Source organism: Hylobates moloch, unplaced genomic scaffold, assembly GCF_009828535.3.
Source record: "Hylobates moloch isolate HMO894 unplaced genomic scaffold, HMol_V3 SCAFFOLD_13, whole genome shotgun sequence".
Classification (NCBI taxonomy): domain Eukaryota; kingdom Metazoa; phylum Chordata; class Mammalia; order Primates; family Hylobatidae; genus Hylobates; species Hylobates moloch.
This window is the reverse complement of record NW_026652288.1, coordinates 25,712,178-25,719,644: the sequence shown is the minus strand read 5'-3', so window position 1 is coordinate 25,719,644 and position 7,467 is coordinate 25,712,178.

Below are 7,467 nucleotides of genomic sequence, written 5' to 3'. Positions count from 1 at the left end.
AAAGAGAAAGTAGTAGCCCAAATATTTGCAAAGCCAAGAAAAAAGAGGCATATTTATATGTTTATACTATCAATTAAGGTATTATCTCTATATTTTTCTAGAAAAAGCATAGCTGACCAGTTCATGGTTCTAGTCTTCAACTTAAGCTTTTAGGACCTGCCTCTACCTTATAAAAAATTCCTGCCTCAAAAGATACTGAGGCAGGATCATCTTTACCACTGTTCCCATGCATATTCAGTCTCTATACCTGATTTCTTACTCTTTTATCCCTCCCCAACTTGCTCTCTGTGTTCTTCATAAGAATTGAGTCTTCCAGGCCGGGCATGGTGGCTCACGCCTGTAATCCCAGCACTTTGGCAGGCCGAGGCAATCGGATCACCTGAGGTCAGGAGTTCCAGCCTAGCCTGGCCAACATGGAGAAACCCTGTCTCTACTAAAAAATACAAAATTAGCCAAGCATGGTGGTGCATGCCTGTAATCCCAGCTACTCGGGAGGCTGAGGCAGGAGAATTGCTTGAACCCAGGAGGTGGAGGTTGCAGTGAGCCGAGATCACACCATTGCATTCCAGCCTGGGCAAAAAGAGGGAAACTCTGTCTCAAGAAAAAAAAAAGAATCGAGTCTTCCCTTGAAGGGCCAGCCCACTGCTACGTCATCACCTTTCTGTAAAACTTTCCCCTCCAGTCTCCAGGACTTTGTGTATTTACTACTGCTTATTTCCTGTGTTCACACCCACAGTCTTCCTGCAGGGACTTCATGAGGATAGATCTTGGTTAGACTTTCCTGATGCTAAGTACTGATTGCCTAGTGGCTGGCAGCTCGTCAGTATTCTGCTCTGCTTGCATGTCTTGACTTAGGCCTCCTGTTAGAAAATAATTGCCCCACCGGGCATGGTGGCACATGCCTGTAGTCCCAGCTACTTAGGGGGCTGAGGCAGGCGCCCCTGGAGCCTGGAAAGTGAAGGTTGCAGTGAGGCAAGATCCCGCCACTGTACTCCAGATTGGGCAACAGAGCAAGACTCTGTTTCAAAAAAAAAAAGCCGGGTGCGGTGGCTCACGCCTGTAATCCCAGCACTTTGGGAGGCCAAGGTGGGCAGATCACAAGGTCAGGAGTTCGAGGCCAGCCTGGCCAACATGGTGAAACCTCATCTCTACTAAAAAAATAAAAGAATTAGCCAGGTGTGGTGGTGCGTGCCTGTAATCCCAGTTACTTGGGAGGCTGAGTCAGGAGAATCGCTTGAACTGGAGAGGCGGAGGTTGCAGTGAGTTGAGATCGCGCCACTGCACTCCAGCCTGGGCGACAGAGCGAGACTCCGTCTCAAAAAAAAGAAAAGAAAATGATTGCCCCAGGAGTGTTCCCCAGTCCATTGGATATGTTTGTTCTAATCCACTGCCAAGGATGCCTCAGTTCGGAAATGCTGATCTCAGCTGGCTGTTGAGGGGCTCCAGGCCCTAGCCAAAGAGTCTTATTTTCTATCCTAGCTTCCACATGCTAAACTTCAGAGAAGCTGAATGAGACTTCTTTCCCACACTTCTGTATTCCCACAGTAAACTTCTGGGCTCAATCGAGTCTCCTGCCTCAGCCTCCTAAGCAGCTAGGACTACAGGAATGTGCCACCATGCCTAATTTATTTTATTTTTGTAGAGATAGGTTCTCACTATGTTGCCCAAGCAGGTCTTGAACTCCTGGCTTCAAGCAATCCTCCTACCTCGGCCCAGTGTCTTGCATGTAGTGGGAGCTCAATAAACTTCAGTTAAATTAAATTGTATCTATATTGGGAGAAATGTTGGAAGTTGTAACTAATTTCCTGCTGCGTGAAGAAATGCCCCAACCAGCCTCTATGTCAACATGGCCAGTGAGCTTGCCATGCAGACAGCTGATTGCAGGGCTGGGTATTTGTGACAAAAAAGCATTCCACAGACTGAGAGTAACTATGTTTTTCTATAATATCACCCATTTGTTTTAATTCCATCCTCTAGAGCAACACAGGATAAATCTTTCCCTAATTTCACATGACAGTGCTTTAACTATCTGAAGATAGTATTGGTGTTTTCCTCTAGGCTGCTTCAAGTTAACCCTTTCTCTTTTTCTTCCCCTTCTGAGGTGTTGAAACTCTTTTCAGATAAGACGATTCTCAGAAAACTATCATCACCATCATTCTGCTTTGCTTATGTCTCTCTTAGAGTATGACACCCATAATTGAACATTATGCTTGAGTTGAGGGCATAATCCCATGGAAATAACCAGATCAAGCTACTACTGGCAGGTAGTAGAAATATCTAAGACGAAGATGGTTTCAAAACCACCTTCCAGGTTAACTGCATTGTAACTAAAGAGCTATACAATAAACTATGATTAAAATTACATTTCACATTTACAAATTTAAAATAGACCAAGAAGGCTAGACACAGTGGCTCGTGCCTGTAATCTCAACACTTTGGGAGGCTGAGGAGGGAAGATCACTTGAGCCCAGGAGTTCACAATCAGCCTAGGCAACATGGCAAGACCCTGTCTCGGACAGGCGCAGTGGCTCATGCCTGTAATCTCAGCACTTTGGGAGGCCAAGACGGGAGGATCACGAGGTCAGGAGATCAAGACCATCCTGCCTAACACGGTGAAACCCCGTGTCTACTAAAAATACAAAAAAATTAGCTGGGCCTGGTGGCGGGCGCCTGTAGTCCCAGCTACTCGGGAGGCTGAGGCAGGAGAATGGCGTGAACCCGGGAGGTGGAGCTTGCAGTGAGCCGCAATAGCGCCACTGCACTCCAGCCTGGGCGACAGAGAGACTCTGTTTAAAACACACACACACACACACACACACACACACACACACACACACACACACACCACACACACACACACACACACACACACACACACACACACACACACACCTGTCTCTACAAAAAATAAAATTAGCTGGACATGGTGGCTCAAGCCTGTAGTCCTAGCTGCTCAGGAGGCTGAGGTAGGAGGATCACTTGAGCCCAGGAGTTCAAGGTTGCAGTGAGCTGTGATGGTGCCTCTGCACTCAAATCTGAGAGACAAAGGAAGACCTTGTCTCAAAAAATAAAATAAAATTAAGAAGAAGAACAGGCAATTAACAGAAGTGTATGACTATATGAAGAAATATTCTAATACAAAATATTCAAGTTTGTAACCAGAGAAATTAAAATTTAAACAATAAGATAATATTTCCCATCCATCAGCATGGCAAAAATTAGAAAGATGGATAATACCAAGTGTTAGTAAAGAGGTGAAGAGATGAGAACTCTCCTGCATAGCTGATGGGAATTCAATCTGGTCTAGCCATTCTGGGAAGCAACCAGGCAATATTTAATAAATAATGTACATACCTGTGACTCAACAGCACTATTCCTGAGGGCGTCCAACATAAATTCCCCCACATGTTTATCATTGCTTTGTTTGTCGTAGCTAGATGTTGGGTTGGAACCAATCTAAGCATCTATTACTAGGAGAATAAGTAAATAAAATACAATGGATGCTGCCTGAGTTAGAGCAGATCAGAAAGGGTTGGCTTGGGTTTGAAAATTGGCTATTATGACAACTCAGACCCAAGTTAAGGTTGTTAGCACTTCTGTTTATTAATAAACTGGGGCCAGGCGCGGTGGCTTAAGCCTGTAATCCCAGCACTTGGGGAGGCCACAGCAGTTGGATCACTTGAGGTCAGGAGTTTGAGACCAGCCTGGACAACATGGTGAAACCCCGTATCCACTAAAAATAAAAATAAAAAAATTAGCCAGGCGTGGTGGCGCGGGTCTGTAATCCCAGCTACTTGGGAGGCTGAGGCAGGAGAATCGCGTGAACCCAGGAGGCAGAGGTTGCAGTGAGCTGAGATCATGCCACTGCACTCCAGCCTGGGGAATAAGAGTGAGACTTCGTCTCAGGAAAAAAAAAAAAAAAAGCTAGTCCCAACTCTGATCTCATTAGACCAGTTTTCTCCCTATGAATGTGGGATAGGCCATGAGTAAGGCCTGCATTGATCACTAGAACTTAGGCATGTTTCTGTGAGGAACTAGAAAAGCATTGTTCTTTGCTTATTTGTGTTCTTTGCTTATGTGCTTATTTCACATTGCATGCCTGTATCATTGTTCTTTGCTTAGCTTGTTTGCCAGTTTATTATTTTTATTTTTATATTTTTTTTGAGCAGGAGTCTCGCTCTGTCACCCAGGCTGGAGTGCAGTGGCATGATCTCAGCTCACTGCAACCTCTGCCTCCCAGGTTCAAGCAATTCTCCTGCCTCAGCCTCCCGAGGAGCTGGGATTACAGGCACCTGCCACCACACCCGGCTAATTTTTGTATTTTTAGTAGAGACAGGGTTTCACCACGTTGGCCAGGCTGGTCTCGAACTCCTGACCTCATGCGATCCACCTACCTCGGCCTCTCAAAGTGCTGGGATTATAGGCATGAGCCACCGCACCCGGCCTGGGACAAGCTTTTTTCGTAGGATTAGCCTCAGGAGGAGGCCAGGTCAGCATTCAAGGGCCTACCGTATACCATATAAGAAAGTTTCTTGTATTATTGGGCTGATAGCATGCTTGCCCATGGCCTATCCCACATGCACTATTAAGACCCTAACTAGCTGCATCTTCAGCAACATGGTGAACTGAAACAAAGAAAACAGAAAATAATTTATAGGCCGGGCATGTGGTCACACCTGTAATCCCAGCACTTTGGGAGGCCAAGGCAGGCAGATAACGAGGTAGGAGTTCGAGACCGGCCTGTCCAACATGGTGAAACCCCGTCTCTACTAAAAATACAAAAATTAGCCGGATGTGGTGGTAGGCACCTGTAATTGCAGCTAGTCGGGAGACTGAGGCAGAATTGCTTGAACCTGGGAGGTGGAGGTTGCAGTAAGCCAAGATCATACCACTGCACTCCAGCATGGGTGACAGAGCAAGACTCTGTCTCATTAAAAAAAAAAAAAAAAAAAGATTTATAATACAATGCCATTCAGGTAAATTACAAACAACAACTTTCTTTTATGAGGTTTCACACATGTTTAATAACATATATCAAACATAATACACATGGAACCTATGAAAGAAGAAGGCAATGAGAGGGAAGAAGGGGGAAGAAATAGACCAGGTGCAGTGGCTCATGCCTGTAATCCCAGCACTTTGGGAGGCCGAGGTGGGCTAATCACCTGATGTCAGGAGTTCAAGACCAGCCTGGCCAACATGGTGAAACCCCGTCTCTACAAAAATACAAAAATTAGCTGGGCATGATGGCAGGTGCCTGTAATCCAAGCTACTCGGGAGACTGAGGTGGAAGAATTGCTTGAATCCAGGAGGCGAAGGTTGCAGTGAGCCGAGATCATGCCATTGCATTCCAGCCTGGATGACAGAGCGAGACTCCGTTTAAAAAAAAAAAATAAAAAGAAGGGGGAAAAATATAAAATGAGTAGGACCTTGCACAGACCACATAGTCAGTGGTCAATGTGCTAGAAAGTGAGGGATATGATTAACTCAGTGCTCTGCATCCCAGATCTAAATTTTTAAACAAATTGAGAAGATCGAATTGCACATGGAAGCAGACGACATTGGTATTGATACTCTTTATAGTTATCATTTCCAGAAAAATATCAAACGAGAAGAAAAACCCTAAATATTTGGTTTGGATTAATACAAAGAATATAGATTCTGGCTGTTTGCTTTTATGCCTAACTGCCACACAGCATAACAGTAGTTATGCAAATTTAAAAATGTGACAGACTTATTTCATCATATGAACTTGGCCATGGATGCCCAGACTTTATGGAATTGTCAGTTCCTGAAGCTTGGTGCTCAACTCTCAGCTGTCAGCTCTTTCCCCTCTCTGTCTGGTTCTAACTGTTTGGAATAATCCAGTTATTTGCAAGCTACCTCACCTTTTTCCTGGAGCCAGAGAAAGAGTAGAAGTATAGGTTATCAAAAGCCCTTACACACCTGCTAATTGAGTCAGTCACTGCCAAGACAATATCTAAAAGCAGCCGTCTCTGTTGTCCAAAATACCTCCAAGAAAAATAACTTAGGGGCCGGGCGCAGTGGCTCACGCCTGTAATCCCAGCACTTTGGGAGGCCAAGGCGGGTAGATCACGAGGTCAGGAGATCGAGACCATCCTGGCCAACATGGTGAAACCCTGTCTCTACTAAAAATACAAAAAATTAGCCGTGCGTGGTGGTGCGCACCTGTAGTCCCAGCTACTGCAGAGGCTGAGGCAGGAGAATAGCTCGAATCTGGGAGGTGGAGGTTGCAGTGAGCTGAGATCGTGCCACTGCACTCCAGCCTGGGTGACAGAGCAAGACTCTGTCTCAAAAAATAATAATAATAACTTAAAAGACAGGCCGGGCGCGGCGGCTCACGCCTGTAATCCCAGCACTTTGGGAGGCCGAGGCGGGCGGATCACGAGGTCAGGAGATTGAGACCATCCTGGCTAACACGGTGAAACCCCGTCTCTACTAAAAATACAAAAAATTATCCGGGCGAGGTGGCGGGCGCCTGTAGTCCCAGCTACGCAGGAGGCTGAGGCAGGAGAATGGCGTGAACCCCGGGGGGTGGAGCCTGCAGTGAGCCAAGATTGCGCCACTGCACTCCAGCCTGGGTGAAACAGCGAGACTCTAAAAAAAAAAAAAAAAAAAAAAAAAAAAAAAAAACTTAAAAGAGTATAATTTTACTGTTTGTAACTCAAAGGATAAATGCTTGGGGGGATGGATACCCCATTTTCCATGATGTGCTTCTTTCACATTGCATGTCTATATCAAAACATCTCATATACCCTATAAATATATACACCTACTATGTACCCACAAACATTAAAAATAAAAATAAAAGAAAAAATACCCCCAAGAGGAAGCTAGACTTTTGCCCATGTAGCTTATGCATTCAGGGTTCCACTACCTTTTGCCCTCCCTCAGGGTACTGGTGTCCACAGGGCAAACCTGCCCTGTGTCCTTGAAGGCCGAATAGGGATGCTATTTCTTTCTTTCTTTCTTTCTTTTCTTTTTTTGAGATGGAGTCTCACCCAGTCGCCCAGTCTGGAGTGCAGTGGCACAATCTCAGCTCCTGCAACCTCCGCCTCCCGGATTCAAGTCATTCTTCTGCCTCAGCCTTCTGAGTAGCTGGGATTACAGGTGTACAGCTACACAAAGAAGCAGGCACAGGGAGGGCGACTGAGAGCAGTAGCATTTGGTTTCCGGGGCACCTCTGGGCCCCAGAGCTGGATGGGATCCCAAGTCCAGTGCTGGCCACCATGGTGCTACAGGCTGCAGAATCTCTTTGGTGTCCGGCAGGGGCAGTGATGAACTCGCTGCTTGGCCTGACAGACTGAATTTGTGGCCTGTTTCTTTCCGCAGATCCCTGAGCCTGTTTCTCTAGCCTTCCCAGTAATTCTGAGAGCTTCCCAATAGCCTTTCAGTAAATGTATGTTCTGCTTCTAAATGCCAAATATCAGTTTCTGTTGCAACCAA